Below are 7,664 nucleotides of genomic sequence, written 5' to 3'. Positions count from 1 at the left end.
CCCCTGCAGAGAAGCATTAACGAATGGTACTCAAATGTTGCTTACCGTCTTGGGAGTCTGTCTGGTCCCGCTCCTCTGAGGTGCCCCTCCACTCCCCCAGCCCATCCATCTCCCAAGTCAGGCAGTCACAAATGCTAAAAATGGTCTGAGAGAGAAGTGAAGGTGGGGGTCGGGGGGCGGGAGCAAGGGGTGAAGAGGCATAGTTGCTTGTGCAGGTTTGAGTGCTTATTTTTCTTTCTCCAGATTTAATGGCAGGAAAATCCTCTGTATCAGATGAGGATTAACAGAGATGAAAGAATGTGTCTGCCTTTCGAATCACTAAAGCCAGTGACAGATTTTGCTGACATACCAATCGGCTTTATCCCTGGGCCTTGACCACCCTGGCCCTCCCGTCCTCTCTCCATCTGCCTGGCCGCTTTCTCTCCTTAAACCCTCCCCAGACCCTGCCCCCTTCCCTGACCCCAGCCCCAGCCCCAAGCAATATGTAGCCCAACATTGGCTTCCTGCCACCCAAATAGCATTATCAGCATTTTCAACAAGGATGCATTATATAACTTGGAGAGCTGGAGAAGGGACAGAACAGCTTAAAACGTTTCCCTGAAATGCAGGCTGCTGATTTCCTTTCTTTGAAGTGGCTGATGGTGAATGATCCAAAAACGGACTGGAGAGAGAGTCCTTCCACTACAGGCAGGCTACAGGTTCCCATTGGAGTTAAGGCTGGTAGTGGTGGCCTAAGGCAGTGGGTCCAGGAATCGGGACCTTCGGAATCTGACTGAGGTTTCTGAAACCCACCAGGACTCAGTTTAGGTCCTGGCTACTCAGTGCGGCCAGTGGGCCAGCAGCAGTACCTGAGAGCTGGTTAGGAAAACACAATCTCAGCACCTTCTGCCCCTGCCCCAGACCTGTTGAATCAGCATCTCCATTTTTTTTTTTTTTTGAGACGGAGTCTCACTCTGTTGCCCAGGCTGGAGTGCAGTGGTGCGATCTTGGCTCACTGCAACCTCCACCTCCCGGATTTAAGCGATTCCCTTTCCTCAGCTTCCTGAGTAGCTGTGACTACACTATGCCCAGCTAATTTTTTGTATTTTTAGTAGAGACGGGGTTTCACTATGTTGGCCAGGATGGTCTTGATCTCTTGACCTTGTGATTCACCCGCCTCGGCCTCCCAAAGTGCTGGGATTACAGGCGTGAGCCACCACGCCCGGCCAGTATTTGCATTTTAACCAGGTCGGCGGAGAGGGAGATTCCTGTGCCCAGTAAAGTTTGGAAAGCCCTTTTTTAGGAGACTGGTGGAGGGGGTCTGATCAAAATGAGGGTGGCAGGGGGGCCTGTTTAGCCCTTCTGGCCAGCAGTTCAGGTGCCCCCAAATTCTCCTGGCCCCAGCAAGGCTCTGCTGTCTGCTGGGACAGCACTTCCAGGTATCCATGGCAACCTGCCAAGTTCTGGCCACGCAGGACTTGGTGAGCCAGGGCTGATGAGAGGAAGCCAGGAGTTCCCTGCCCACAAAAAGGGTTCCGGATGTGAATCTAGGCATCTCAGGCCACGGTGCCCTAGGGAATTTTTGCTTTCTTCCATTTGAGCCTTGAAAGCCAAAATGTGGCTGAACTTGTCTAACCTGCTGGAAAGAAGAGAATACGAGGGATGGGGTAGGGATGTGGGTGGGGAAGGCCTCTCAAATGACATCTCTGTCCCCAGGGTTGGACTCGCCCCGCTTATTAGATGAGAGCGATGGGCAGCCCTCTCATTGTGACCACCAGTGTCGGAGGTGTCCCTGTAGCCATCACGCCAAGCCTTGGCCCAGCGAAGCCCCCACTCTCCCAGCAGCAGTCCAGAGGCTGAATCTCGACTGTAAAAGCCAACCTGTCTGCACCCACAACCTTTGTTCGCAGCTTATTGGGTCCACCTTGCCTTCAATCTTCTCCAGGACAGGGGGCCTGGTGCTCTGGCACTGGGATACCACTAAGGAAGACCTTCTTCTCCACCTGTGAACTGAAACATTTCTCCCAAGTGGAAAATAAGGAGGCATCAGAGACTCTTGGCATAAAAAGGAAGGAGCCCATCCACCAAGTGAGCTGGTATCACCGACTTGGGAGGATAAACAGCCCTTAATCAAAACCTTGCTCCAGGGAGAAAAGCAGGTGGCCCAGGGTTATTACAGGAAATGTGATTGACTGACGTCCCCTGGGAGAGAAACTTTAAGCTCAAGATGGGAGAAAGACCTGCCCTTTCAGAGCTTACTCCAGCCACTCGTGGGCTGCTAGGGGAGGGATTTTTTTGTTTTTGTTTTTGAGACGGAGCCTCACTCTGTCCCCCAGGCTGGAGTGCAGTACAACCTCTGCTTCCTGGGTTCAAGCAATTCTCCTGCCTCAGCCTTCTGAGTAGCTGGGACAATAGGTGAGTACCACCACGCCTGGCTATTTTTTTTTTTTTTTTTTTTTTTTGTATTTTTAGTAAAGATGGGGTTTCACCATGCTAGCCAGGTTGGTCTCGAACTCCTGACATCAAATGATCCACTCGCCTCGGCCTCCCAAAGTGTTGGTATTACAGGCGTGAGCCACTGTACCTGGCCCTCCTGGGGTAGTTTTGTGCCCATGCTAGCTCTCACTCATCATGCAGTTGGTAGCCCATAAAAGGAGCCGGAGGAGGGAGGACGGGTGTGTAAGTGACCTTGAGAAATAGTGATGACCCAAGATGCATGATTTTGCCAACCTCCGCCTCCTGGGTTCAAGCAATTCTCCTGCCTCAGCCTCCCAAGTAGCTGGAACTACAGGCGCCGGCCACCATGCCTGGCTAATTTTTGTATTTTTAGCAGAGATGGGGTTTTGCCATTTTGGCCAGGCTTCCCCACCTTGGAATTGGTAAGAATTACCGATTAATTAAGACAGCTGGCGACTACTGGAGGCTTTGCCTGCTATCTGGAGGACACAGATTTGCCCTCCAGCTTTTCTGCCCTGTAGTGACAATTCATAGACACCCCAACCCTGGGTAGTCCTGGGCCTTTGCTTTGCTCCTTTCTTTCCCCACTTCTCCACCTGCTGAAATCTCAATCCACCTGCTATGCTTAGCATAAGCGCTACCACCTCTAAGAAATGAATCCCCTCCCAGTGCCCTCCCTTCTCACTTGCAGGCATCTGCCTTGAATTCAGTGTGTGTGTGTTTGTTTGTTTTGAGACTGAGTCTCGCTCTGTCACCCAGGCTGGAGTACAGTGGTACGCTCTTGGCTCACAGCAACCTCTGCCTCCTGGGTTCAAACAATTCTCCTGCTTCAGCCTCCAGAGTAGCTGGGATTACAGGCATGCGCCACCATGCCTGGCTAATTTTTGTATTTTTAGTAGACACTGGGTTTCGTCACATTGTCTAGGCTGGTCTCAAACTCCTGACCTCAAGTCATCCACCCACCTCAGCCTCCCAAAGTGCTGAGATTACAGGCGTGGGCCACCGCGTCCAGCCTGAGCCACTGCACCCAGCCAAAGTTCATAGTGTTTGGATGGATGGCCTCCTTGGAGGGGCTGTGCTTGATCCAAGTCTGCACCCCACAATGTCTGGCTGGTGTCGTCTTCAGACGGGGCAAGAGGCAGGGAGACACAGGGCAAGGAGTCATTGGGGCCAAGACACTTGCCCACCCAGAACCATGTCCTGGATACCTGCGACCTGGGAATTCCCTGCCAACAGGTTCTGAACCCACTTCTCTAGGTCCAGTCTCCTGAAGGTGGATGGTCTCACCAATGTGCACACTAGAGAGGTGACCCTTTAGGGAGCAGACATTTGCAGAGATGGGGACAGAGCTTGGATATGAGGACGTGAAAGATCCCTCATAGCATGGGATGGATCCGGCCTGGGAATAGAAGGAAGCCACGCCATGGCCTTAAGCTGTGCCATCACACCTAGAATGCTGAGGAATGCAAGAATTGCAAACTTGAACTTGACCTTCCAGATTGTTAGGAAGGTGTATCTGCTCAGATAGGAGGATAAAACATGTTTTATTTAACAGTTTGTTAGCTTGATGTGTAGCTTTTAAATATTCAGACATACAGCCTGTGGTCCTCCCTGCCTACTGTTGCCCCAGGCCCCAGAAACATTGGGCCTGAGCCTGTGTTTGGCACAAAGGCGGAAGTGCACAATTATTTGCTGAAGGGAATTGAAGCCCATGTGAGAATTTGTAAGGGAGCTATAGAAAGAGAACTGGGTGAGTGACAGCCTGGGTCTCTGACCCTTCCTTTTTCTCTGACTTACTGGATGATGTCAGGACAGGGACTTTCAGTTCCTAGGCCTCAGATAGTACTCCAAACATATTCCACAATCTTATCCAGACCCCTCATTCTTCAAGTGAGGAAACTGAGGCCCAGAGAGGTTAAGTGACCTGCTCCCCAGAGTGACAGGTGAAGGTGGAGCTGGGACCCAGTGGGTACCCAGTCCTCCTGCCTCCCAGTCCCTAGGTTTTTCTCAGGCCCTAACGAGGACACACACAGCCCTTGTGCCACCCGCCCCCTACGCATGCCTCAGATCAGGATGGGGGAGGGGTAGCCACTCCCCTCTTGCTGGGCACCTCTGAACGACCTTGGCTGAACCTATTCTGTGGCTAAAGCACCCAACTCCCTTGTTCTTTATTCGCAAAGTATCCTACTTCTGTCGTTTCCCATCTGCCCTTCCAATTCAAACCCCAGCTCGGTGGGGGCCTGGTTAGACCAGCCTGGACTGCCGGGCCTCACTTCTGGAAATGAAGGAAGAGAGGCGAGTGTGCCCTCATTCCGCTGACTCCCAGTATAGACAGTGACGTAGCCCCGACGGCAGGCCCGGATGCAGTCGGGGTGCGGGCTCGTGCCCCAGCGGGTGCCCCGGGCTCAGGACGCGCCGCCGCGGTCCTGGAGGGCCAGAAGGCAGCGAAGTCACTGGGCTGGACGTTTCCGCTCAGGCTCCTCCTCCTGCGGGCTTCGGAAAACTAGTTCAGCTCGCTGGCCCCGGCTGGCAACCATGCGTGACACAGTGGTTTTTTTCCCATAAAGGTCACGTCCTTGCGAAACCTCTACAGCCTCTGCCGGTAATCACCACCCCGGCCCCACCCTGGGGAGAAGGGGCGGAGCCTCCGGGGCGAGCCACGCCCCCGATGAGCCCCGTCCCTCCCAGCGTGGCCGCCAGAGGGCGCCGCAGTTCGGGAGTCGGGGTGGGGCGGCCCCGGGCCCCTGCCTGCCTGCTCCCCGCTGCGGCACCCGCACCCACTCGATGGGGGCGGAGGCCAGGCTGGGGACCGTCCCAGGGCGTGCCTGGTGCCGGAAACGTTCCTGGAGTCGCAGAATGCCCGGGCTGGAAGGGATGCCAGGGTGGAGACCTAACCTGCCAAAGGTCACACCCTGGGGAAGGTCTCCCAGTGCCGTGTCCTCCTGACCAGGCCGCGTAGCTCAGATGGCCTGTTTGTCACCTGTAAATGAAGGGTTAGCTCACCAACAAGCTCTGCTCACTGCCCACAAATACACCTTCCTGGGGCCTCTTCTGAAATCATAGCTCTTTATATTGCATTCAAAGTAGGTTTCTCTCCCATTGCAGCAGATGTCAAACAAAAAACAAAGTAGGTCTCTCCATTTCCCGATACAGTTGACCCTTGAACAATATGGGTTTAAACTTCGCGGATCCACTTCTACTTGGATTTTTTTTTTTCCAATAAAAGTTACAACAAGGGCCGGGCGTAGTATTTTTAGTAGAGATGGGATTTCACCATCTTGGCCAGGCTGGTCTTGAACTCCTGACCTGGTGATCCACCTGCCTCAGCCTCCCAAAGTGTTGGGATTACGGGCGTGAGCCACGGTGCCTGGCCAGTTATTGTGTGTGTGTTGGGGTTTTTTTTTCTTTTTTTTGAGACAGAGTCTCACTCTGTGGCCCAGGCTAGAGTGCAGTGTTGATCTCAGCTCACTGCAATCTCCGCCTTCCGGGTTCAAGAGATTCTCCTGCCTCAACCTCCCGAGTAGCTGGGACTACAGGCATGCGCCACCACACCCAGCTAATTTTTGTATTGTTAGTAGAGGCGGGGTTTCATCATGTTGTCCAGGCTAGGCTCGAACTCCCGGCCTCAAGTGATCCGTCCACCATGGCCTCCCAAAGTGCTGGGATTACAGGTGTGAGCCACCTCGCCCGGCCTGGTTATTGTTCACAACACCCAGAACAAGAAACAGAACATTACCATTGTGCCATGCCCTATTTCAGACACTACCTCCCCAAGGGTAGTCGCTATCGTGACTTTTCACAGAAAGGAATAGTTTCACCTGGTTTCGTGCTTTATGTAAATGGAATCATACAACACGTACGATTGTGGATCTGGCTTTTCTTTTTCCCCCTCAACAATCTGTTAGATTCATTCAGTTATTGCATGTAGTTGCAGTTCGTTCATTCTCATTGCTCCGTAGCCCAGGTCAGCAAACTTTCTGTTCAAGGCCAGATGGTAAATATTTTAGGCTTGGGGGCCATGTGATTTCTAGCGCAATTACTTAACCCTGCAATTGTAGGGTGACAGCAGTCATAGACAATACATAAACAAATGAGTGCAGCTGTGTTCCAATAAAACTTTATTTACAAAAAACAGGGAGCAGGCTGGAATTTGCCTGCAGGCCATAGAATGCTGACCCCTGCATATTCTATTGTGTGACTATCCACAATTTCTTGCTCCATTCTACTGCTGACATGCATTGGAATAGTTTTCAGTTTGGGGCTATTAGGAACAGTGCTGCTATGAATATTCAAGTACATGAATTTCTCTTGGGTGTATGCCCAGGAGTGGAATAGATACTGCCAAACAGCTTTCCAACATGATTGTACCAATGTACACTCCCAGCAACCGTGTATAGGAGTGTTGGTTATTCCAAATACTTGTCAACACTTGGTATTGTCTTTTTTAATTTGAGCCATTCTGGTGGGTGTGAAGTGGTATTGCATTGTGGTTTTACTTGGCAACTCCCTGATGATTAATGACATGGAGCAACTTTACATGAGCCTGATGGCCATTCAAACACCCTCTTTTGTGAAGTGTGCATTCAGGTCATTCATTCCTTTGTACTTACAATCAGTGCGTGTCTGCAATTTTTCTTGTTTCTTTTACTTTATATTATTTTATATGAACATTGTATTAGTCTGTTTTCAAGCTGCTGGTAAAAGATATACCTGAGACCCGGCAATTTACAAAAGAAAGAGGTTTAATTGGACTTACAGTCCCACGTGGCCGAGGAAGGTCTCACAATCATGGCAGAGGGCAAAAGGCACTTCTTACGTGGTGACAGCAAGAGAGAATGAGGAGGAAGCAAAAGCAGAAACCCCTGATAAACCCATCAGATCTCATGACATTTATTCACTATCATGAGAATAGCATGGGAAAGACCGGTCCCCATGATTCAATTACTTCCCGCAGGATCCCTCCCATAACATGTGGGAACTCTCGGAGATATAATTCAAGTTGAGATTTGGGTGGGGGCACAGTCAAAACATATCAAACATTTTCATGTTTGTACATGGTACACACATGTCATTATAATTTTTTTCTTAGTTGTCATTCATATTGTAGTATATCATGTTGTTTTCGTAATTTATTATTATCAGTGGCCTGCTATGAATGCTTTTGTTCAATATAGTTTGTGTGTGTGTGTATGTGGTGGTGGTGGAGGATTCTTCTTTGGGTTATATCC

Source organism: Macaca thibetana, chromosome X (genome assembly GCF_024542745.1).
Source record: "Macaca thibetana thibetana isolate TM-01 chromosome X, ASM2454274v1, whole genome shotgun sequence".
NCBI lineage: Eukaryota > Metazoa > Chordata > Mammalia > Primates > Cercopithecidae > Macaca > Macaca thibetana.
Note: the sequence above shows the minus strand (reverse complement) of the source record.